Raw genomic sequence first — 8,019 nt, forward strand, 5'->3', positions numbered from 1 at the left:
TGTTTAGGAGTTGAATCTTCTAGATTTGCTTCACTTTTGCGTAATCTTTATAAGACAACTTTAGGGCCACATCCTAGGGGAAAGAGGCCAATTAAGACTAGAAGTGATGCTGAAGCTCTAATATTCTGGCCACCTGATGCGAAGAGGTGACTCATTGGAAAAGACCCTGATGCTAGGAAAGATTGAAGGCAGGAGGAGAAGGGGATGACAGAGGATGAGATGGTTGGATGGCATCACTGAATCGATGGACATGAGTATGAGCAAACTCTGGGAGACGGTGAAGGACAGGGAAGTCTGGCGTGCTGCAGTCCATGAGATCGCAAAGAGTCAGACATGACTGAAAGACTGAATGGCAACAAATATTCCAATAAAAATTAAAGAATAAAATAAAAATAAAGAATGCCAGTACGCACTGCCCCCCACAACTAAGTATAACAACAATGTTAAATTAAAATCAGCGTGTTGTTATTTTGCTCAGTTGCTCAGTCATGTCAGACTGAACAACAACAAAGCAGGAACCAGAAAAATCAAAAGAGCTAAAGCTGGTGCCTTCTCTTGCCCAGGCTAGGAAAACATTCCCTGTGTATAACTTAGTTCTGGCCTATTTCTGAAAAATTCCTGAATATATAAAGAGGGAGACTTCAAGCACAACAATCAGGAAATACTGTTTTGCTATATGTCTCTTGTGTTTAAGACACTGAAAGCAACCCTGGGTGGAGACTGCTACTTCTTCCCAGAGAATATGTCTGTAAAACATTCCAAGTAAATACAGCCAGAAAAGTTGTGCAAGTTCCCATGAATTAGTTGATGTCTCCCATGTTTTTCTTTCTTTAAAGTCTGATCTCAGGTCTACAACCTAAAACTTGAAATCCTACAAATACATTATGTATCACAAAATTATATTATTATATATTTCAAAGACCATATTATTTGTTCCCCAAAACAGAGTGTGCCTTGCAAACTTTTAAATCTATCTATACATCTATTCAATGAACACATATCTATTAATGCCTACTTTGAGTCTATGTTAGACTTGGTAGCATATAATAGTGAATAGAATTGATTTGGTCTTGTCCGCTTAGAGTTTACATTCTGTGGAAAAATTATTTGCCATGCTTAGTACAGCATCCTGTACAAAAGTGATATTATACAAATATGTTTAGTAACACTGAATCAAAATTAAGCAACATTTCAATTGTATTGTAACAGAGTCACATTATATAAGTATATAACATACGAAAATCTAACTACGTGATCTCTGCAAAGAGGAAAAGGAGAAATCTCTGCAAAGTGGGAGAAAAAGTTAAACTGTTTTCAACTGTGTTCTGATTTCACAGATCCATCAGAAATTTAGGGACTGACACTGTCCGCCCCAATGACATGAAGTAGGACTTCAAGTAGGATACTGTCTGTTGTAGTGGTTATTTTCTTGTTTCCCCAAGTGTTTTAAAAAAACACTCCTTAAAGAAACTCTTTAAAGAAACTGAAAATACTGACTTGAATGTCATTTATCTTTTCACCAAATACTAATTAAATATCCACATTTTGTTAGATGCTAGAAATGCATCAATCAGTTCAGTTCAGTTCAGTTGCTCAGTCGTGTCCGACTGTTTGCGACCCCATGAATCGCAGCACGCCAGGCCTCCCTGTCCATCACCAACTCCCAGAGTTCACACAGATCCACGTCCATCAACTCAGTGATGCCATCCAGCCATCTCATCCTCTGTTGTCCCCTTCTTCTCCTGCCCCCAATCCCTCCCAGCATCAGAGTCCTTTCCAGTGAGTCAACTCTTCACATGAGGTGGCCAAAGTCCTGGAGTTTCAGCTTTAGCATCATTCCCTCCAAAGAAATCCCAAGGCTGATCTCCTTCAGAATGGACTGGTTGGATCTCCTTGCAGTCCAAGGGACTGGCAAGAGTCTTCTCCAACACCACAGTTCAAAAGCATCAATTCTTCGGCGCTCAGCTTTCTTCACAGTCCAACCCTCACATCCATACATGACCACTGGAAAAATCATAGCCTTGACTAGACGGACCTTGTTGGCAAAGTAATGTCTCTGCTTTTGAATATGCTATCTAGGTTGGTCATAACCTTTTTTCCAAGGAGTAAGCGTCTTTTAATTTCATGGCTGCAGTCACCATTTGCAGTGATTTTGGAGCCCCCCAAAATAAAGTCTGACACTGTTTCTACTGTTTCCCCATCTACTTCCCATGAAGTGAAGGGACCAGATGCCATGATCTTCATTTTCTGAGTGTTGAGCTTTAAGCCAAATTTTCACTCTCCACTTTCACTTCATCAAGAGGTTTTTTAGTTCCTCTTCACTTTCTGCCATAAGGGTGGTGTCATCTGCGTATCTGAGGTTATTGATATTTCTCCCAGCAATAAGCAAATATAAAAATTCATTCTTTCTTTATGAAGCTTAAGATTACATAGGAATAATAATATTAATAAGATACCAATCAAATATGTGTGTGTTTGAGTGTATGGCGAATCTTGAGACTAGTTAAGCAGAAAATGATGTCTGGTGCAGGAGTGGAGTTGGGGGTAGGGTGGGAGGCAATAGTCATGGGGTTAAGAAGCAAGAAGCACCATTACAAGCAGAGAGAACAAAGTAACTAACACCAACAGTTGGTGAGTTCATATTTTTAAACCACTCTTCCTCCCAAGCCCCTTCTATAATCCACTCCCCACAATCTATTTTCCAATTACTTCCAAAGTGGTATTTCTGAAACACTGATCTCATCTTGTCATCTTCCTGCAAAAACTGTTTTAGTGAGTATCACTGCCTAATCCTCCATCAGTCCCAGCCACCTCGCTCTCCATCTGCATCCCTCTCCACTCCACATTTTGATATGAACTGCTTCCCACTCTCAGAACCTTGCATGAACTCTGCAGTTTTCCACATGCTGCTCCCTCTTCCAGTACTTCTCTTTCTCAATCTCCAATACCAATTCCACTCATTAAAGATTCAGCCCCAGGGTTATCGTCTCTAAAAATCTCCTATGTATTCAGTCCTGCTAGATCAGCATGTTTTACATTATATTCTCATTAGCTTAATAAATATCTATCTCTTTTGTTACATTGTGAGCTCACAGCTGGTACACTGCAGGTGTTCAAATAATGCTTTATAAATTAATTGAATTAAACTAAAATTAATTGACTTTTACTTCTATCACCAAGAAAGGAAGCAAACCATGGTGTCTTATCCCAGATAACCCTGAAGTCAGATGTCACTTCCTGATTCACCTGAAATTTTTGCATCTGTTTGCATTCTACATCAACCGAAGCTCTGAATGGTTATTCAAGTTCCTACAAACAGAATCCACAGACACACAAATAATAGCAATGACTGTTTTCCTAGAGACTGCCACACAAAGATAGAGATGGTGGTTGCCTTGCACACCCACAGCCTAAAACTCTCCATTACGTTCCTGTTCTCTATATTTGTATCTTGCAACGCTGTCTTGTAAGTCAATCCTTATGATTTTTAGCATGAAAACTGCCATCAAATTTTAAAGATTTCCAAATAAAATAAAGTAAAATTAAATACATTGTCGAAACATGTTCCCTATTCAAATTCTAAGAAATCTCACTCTGCTTCTTTTTCTTCCTCATATTTAAGCAAAGCAGGTATTACTACATCCAATCAACCTGTCCTCCTGGAACAGGTCACTCCTGTCTCTCTCCAAAAACAAAGCTAAGTGGAAGCACTGACTTTGACTTTGGAATTTTAATTAACAATAATAGTACAGATCAAGTAAATGTAAGCCAGAGCCAGAAAAACACACCTCAACAAAATATCTACATGGACACACACTGAAAACTTTCCAGAATTTCTGAAGAAAAGAAACTTTGAGTTCACAGAAAAGTAAGCTTTTTAAGAATGCCTAATAAAACTCTACAAACGAACTGCTAGAGTTCTGAAAAATGCTTCTGGAGAGATCTGAAAACTACTGGATCGTTACCTGTTGCCAGACTCCTAGGCACTTCCTTCTGGGATGTAAGGCATTTAACTCCTGAAAATAGGTTCTGAGGTTAAAAGAACTATGGCCAGGCCTAGCCAAGTTCTCCATGGCTCATCCATCAACAAGCCCAGTTTTGGGGTTTCACTCTCCCTAATCCCAGTTTCTGAATCTCATTCTTCATGTGGGAGACCCCACCTGAAGCCCCACCTCTATAACTGACCCAGCAGCCAGACCTTTTGGCTCTTTGCCCTTCCAGGTTGTGCTCCCTGTTTCTCTCTTTCTCTCTGTTTTACTGCTCCTAGAAATGAAGCCCAGTGGCAGACACCCCCAAAATATTGGCAGACTTCTCCTGTGGTGCTCACCTCCCTTGTCTGCCTGTTTTTAGACTGCTTGTCTGGGCTCCAGTTTACCTATGAGGCCTACACATTGCCTGGACTACCATCTGCTTGTTGCCACTCTTTAGATATGAACATGTCCCTCAATCAGACTGAAATTATCTGTGATACAATGTATAAGGTGGTGGTCATTTTGCAAAATGGTATATATACATGTCTAATCATTATGTTGTATACATTAAACTAATATTATATATCAATTACATCTCAATTTTAAAGAAACACAGATTAAAAAACTCTAAGGAAGCTGAAAAAAAAAGATGAGGGGTTTTGAAGAAAGAGAACTTTGGGGTCAAATCTAGATTCGCTACTTCTGAGAAAACTCGAGTTAGTGATTTAACCTCTGAGTTTCAGTTCTTGCATTTCAAAATGGGAGCAAAAGCAGCTGCTCATGAACTGGTATGAATCACTATACATACAGCATATACTATTGTGCCTGGCACATAATTAGCCAAAAATTAATAAATGATTTAAAAATAACAGAGCAAAAACTTGTGGTTGCCCTAAATTTGTCTACTAAGCACAATGGATGGTTCTATTTCAGGTTCTGGCCCCTCCCTGTCTTCTTTCCAGCCCCACCCTGTTACCCATGCTTGACCCCACCCGAAGAGTCAGAACTATGAACCTCCTGTCAGGGCAGAGCCACAGAAGTCAGCAGACTAGTTTGATTGAAATGAAATAAAAACACAGTCTTCTATCAGAGACTTTAAAAAGATTTCTAAAAAGATGGTGCTCATGTTTGGTTTAAAATATATATCTTCTAGTTTTGAGGCTCAAGAGCAAGAACTTTGGTCCTGTTTATATTTGTATCTAAAATGGGTATTGGTCTATCTGTTTCTGCACTACCTTAAAAATAGTAGGCAGTGCCTGACAAACATCATATATATAATTTTTAAACTGTCAAGAAAGAAAACATCAGAATCAACAGGGTGAATATAATCAAGGCCATGTATTCAACATCCTAATGGCATCAGTGGTCCCACACTAAATTCTGCATTTCCAGAAAATAACAAAAGAAACCAATATTTAGCAAAGGGCAGAGAACAGAGAACTAAATTCCTCCACAGACAGAAAAACGTTTCCAGAGTCTGTGGTTGCATAAGTGTCTTTGCCGGAGGAGAGGAAGACTGGTTGAATTAGGTGGGAGCTGGCAGCAGGAGATGCAGTAAAGAATGAGAATTAGGGGCTTCTACTGGCAAACCCAAAAGGTAAAAACCTCACTCACACAACTTTCTAGAAAATTAACTGACTGCATACTTGCCTGAAGAACACTCTGCTTGGACGTCAGAACAAAAAGACTACCATCAGAAAAGCTAAGTTAGCTGTATAGTTGATCAGAAGGTCTGATCCTAATTGCACAATATCCCTGATTATAGGGATGGGTTGTGTCTTGGGTTGTGCCTCCCACCTCATCTCTCCAGACCACACCAGAAGATCTGTAAGATTCTACCTATGAAAACACTAGTTCTTAGAAGGGAAAGATGAAAGAGGATTACTGGGTAGAATGAAAACAGGGTGGAATGAGCTTGGGAAAGCAGGGTTCTTAAACCTGTGGATGACAATATGCAAAAGTTAACTTTCAAAAATCAACTAGAAGCAACGGGAATAGAAGATGAGAGGGGTCTTTTCAGGAAAGAAGAGAGCTGGTCCCCAGCAGAAGAATCTGGGGTGGAGGCACTGTTGCTCTGCAGAGAACCCCCCCTTCAAGATCCATGAAGAAGACAAGAAAGAACAAACAGAAGCCTTGTGGAAATGGAGATGGTGGCAACACTAGTGAAGCACTTCGACCACCTTGGAAGAAAAGGGCTCACTGTTGAAGTTAGGAGGCATTTAGGAGTAGAATGGAAAATAAAGATTCCAGAAGAATTAAAATCATGGCTTGTTGAGGACTGGGACTTAGTTACTAGGCAGGAGCAGCTGTTTCAACTCTCTGCTAAGAAAAATGTAGATGTTATTCTACACAGCATTTACAAAAGCTATAAAGAGTACGCAAATTGCAAGAAATTGCAGGGAAATGTTGGTGATAAGGAGTATGTGGTTAATAAAGTTTTGACAGGAATAAAAGAGTATTTCAATGTGATACTGGGCACTCAGCTGCTCTCCACATTTTAGAGACTCCAGTATGCCAAAATCCTCTTGGCTCACCCTGATGTGCCAGTGTCCCAGGTTTAGGCAGCACCACACCTACTGAGATTATTTGTAAGAACTGGAGCAATATTGGCACACACACCCCTTGATGAGAAGAGTCTTGCACTATTGCTGGGCTGTTGGCATGATTTCCAAAAATACCTGGCAAAAGATGCTATGTTTCTATTTACTGCCAGTGGTTACAAAGTGGCTTCTGCTGAGAACCACCACAAAGCCCTGTGAGGGTCTACTGAATACTCACTGTTATGTCTGGTATCTGTAAACATTCTTTTTGTTCTTTGTCTTTCTCTTGCATAATTGATGTTCTTTAAAATTGCTAACGTATAACAGGGCTTATGCTTCAGTTAGTTTTCTGTTTTATCCTAAACAGAATATAAAAGGAGTGCAGGCTCCTTTTCTCATTTAAAAGTTCCTACCAGTACAGGCAGTAATTAGACAAAGAAGAAACATTCACTAGAACAATTTATTGCCTACTTGACAACCTTGCTTGAATGCTTGTGGTTCTACCTCTTTAACACTACACAATTTTCTGTTAAGACTATGTGCAAAAAATACCCTGATTCCTAGTTCCAAAGGTTCAACTTAATATATATACACCTGAAAACTCAAGCATTTGTGCTTTTCTTAACAGTGCTTGAAGTAAAAGAGCCCATCCTCTGAAAGTTCATTTGTGTTGTTTGAACATTCTGTTAATATCGTTGTTCAAATTGTTGAAGGATGGTAGTTTGGTCCATAGTTTTTGCATTTGAGTCTAATGCACGTTCTAACATGAAAGAGGCAATGCACTATTGTATAGCCACAGTTTTCTGGAGAAGTTGATATTTTAGGAATTGTATTTCAGATTTTAAACAAAATTTGTCTCTAAATTTCAAAGCAGTTAAAAAAAGAATGGGAATTAGGGAAGGGGCATATAAAAGATTTATATGATTTTATATAAGACATAAAAGATTTCAAAGATACAGCTTGTGCTATTTCTTATATTGTGTGATAGGTACATGAGCATTTGCGTTGTGGTTGTTGATATTATTATTATTGTTTAAACTATCTGTATATTATTAATACATATACTCTTGCATGTACGATACATGATGAAATAGAGAAAAGACAAGGAGGAAAAAGTGGGGAAAAAACAGTAGATGCTCTCAGGTATAAACTGGCCCTGAATTTGAGAGGATTTGCTAAGTGCAAAGCATCAGTATGTTTACTTTTAAGGCATCCTGTCTTCTCCAATAACCACACGTCTCTTTGACACCTTTTTACTCAAGGACAGAGACTTACTCCTTTCCAAAAATAGTCCTAAGTAGAGTAGGAAACTAACCCAATACAGAGACCCGCTATATGGAGTAAGGGATGCAGACTGGAATAGTGCATTATATTATGCAATGGCCTGAATATTTCTGCTTTCTCTGTGAAATTTCCCACGAAAAGCAAAGCAAAGAATTAAGGACATTTTGTGACAGAAATTGTTGGTCAAATAAAGGACCTCAAAAATTGATCCAGTGATACAGAGA

General features: G+C 39.0%; 1 pseudogene; it reads left to right on the top strand.

Annotated features, from left to right (window-relative positions):
- The first annotated feature begins 5,896 nt into the window (after nt 1–5,896).
- On the top strand, nt 5,897–6,730 carry LOC114115015 (mortality factor 4-like protein 2; annotated as a pseudogene).
- Nucleotides 6,731–8,019: the final 1,289 nt, after the last annotated feature.

This window comes from Ovis aries, chromosome 5 (assembly GCF_016772045.2).
Source record: "Ovis aries strain OAR_USU_Benz2616 breed Rambouillet chromosome 5, ARS-UI_Ramb_v3.0, whole genome shotgun sequence".
NCBI lineage: Eukaryota > Metazoa > Chordata > Mammalia > Artiodactyla > Bovidae > Ovis > Ovis aries.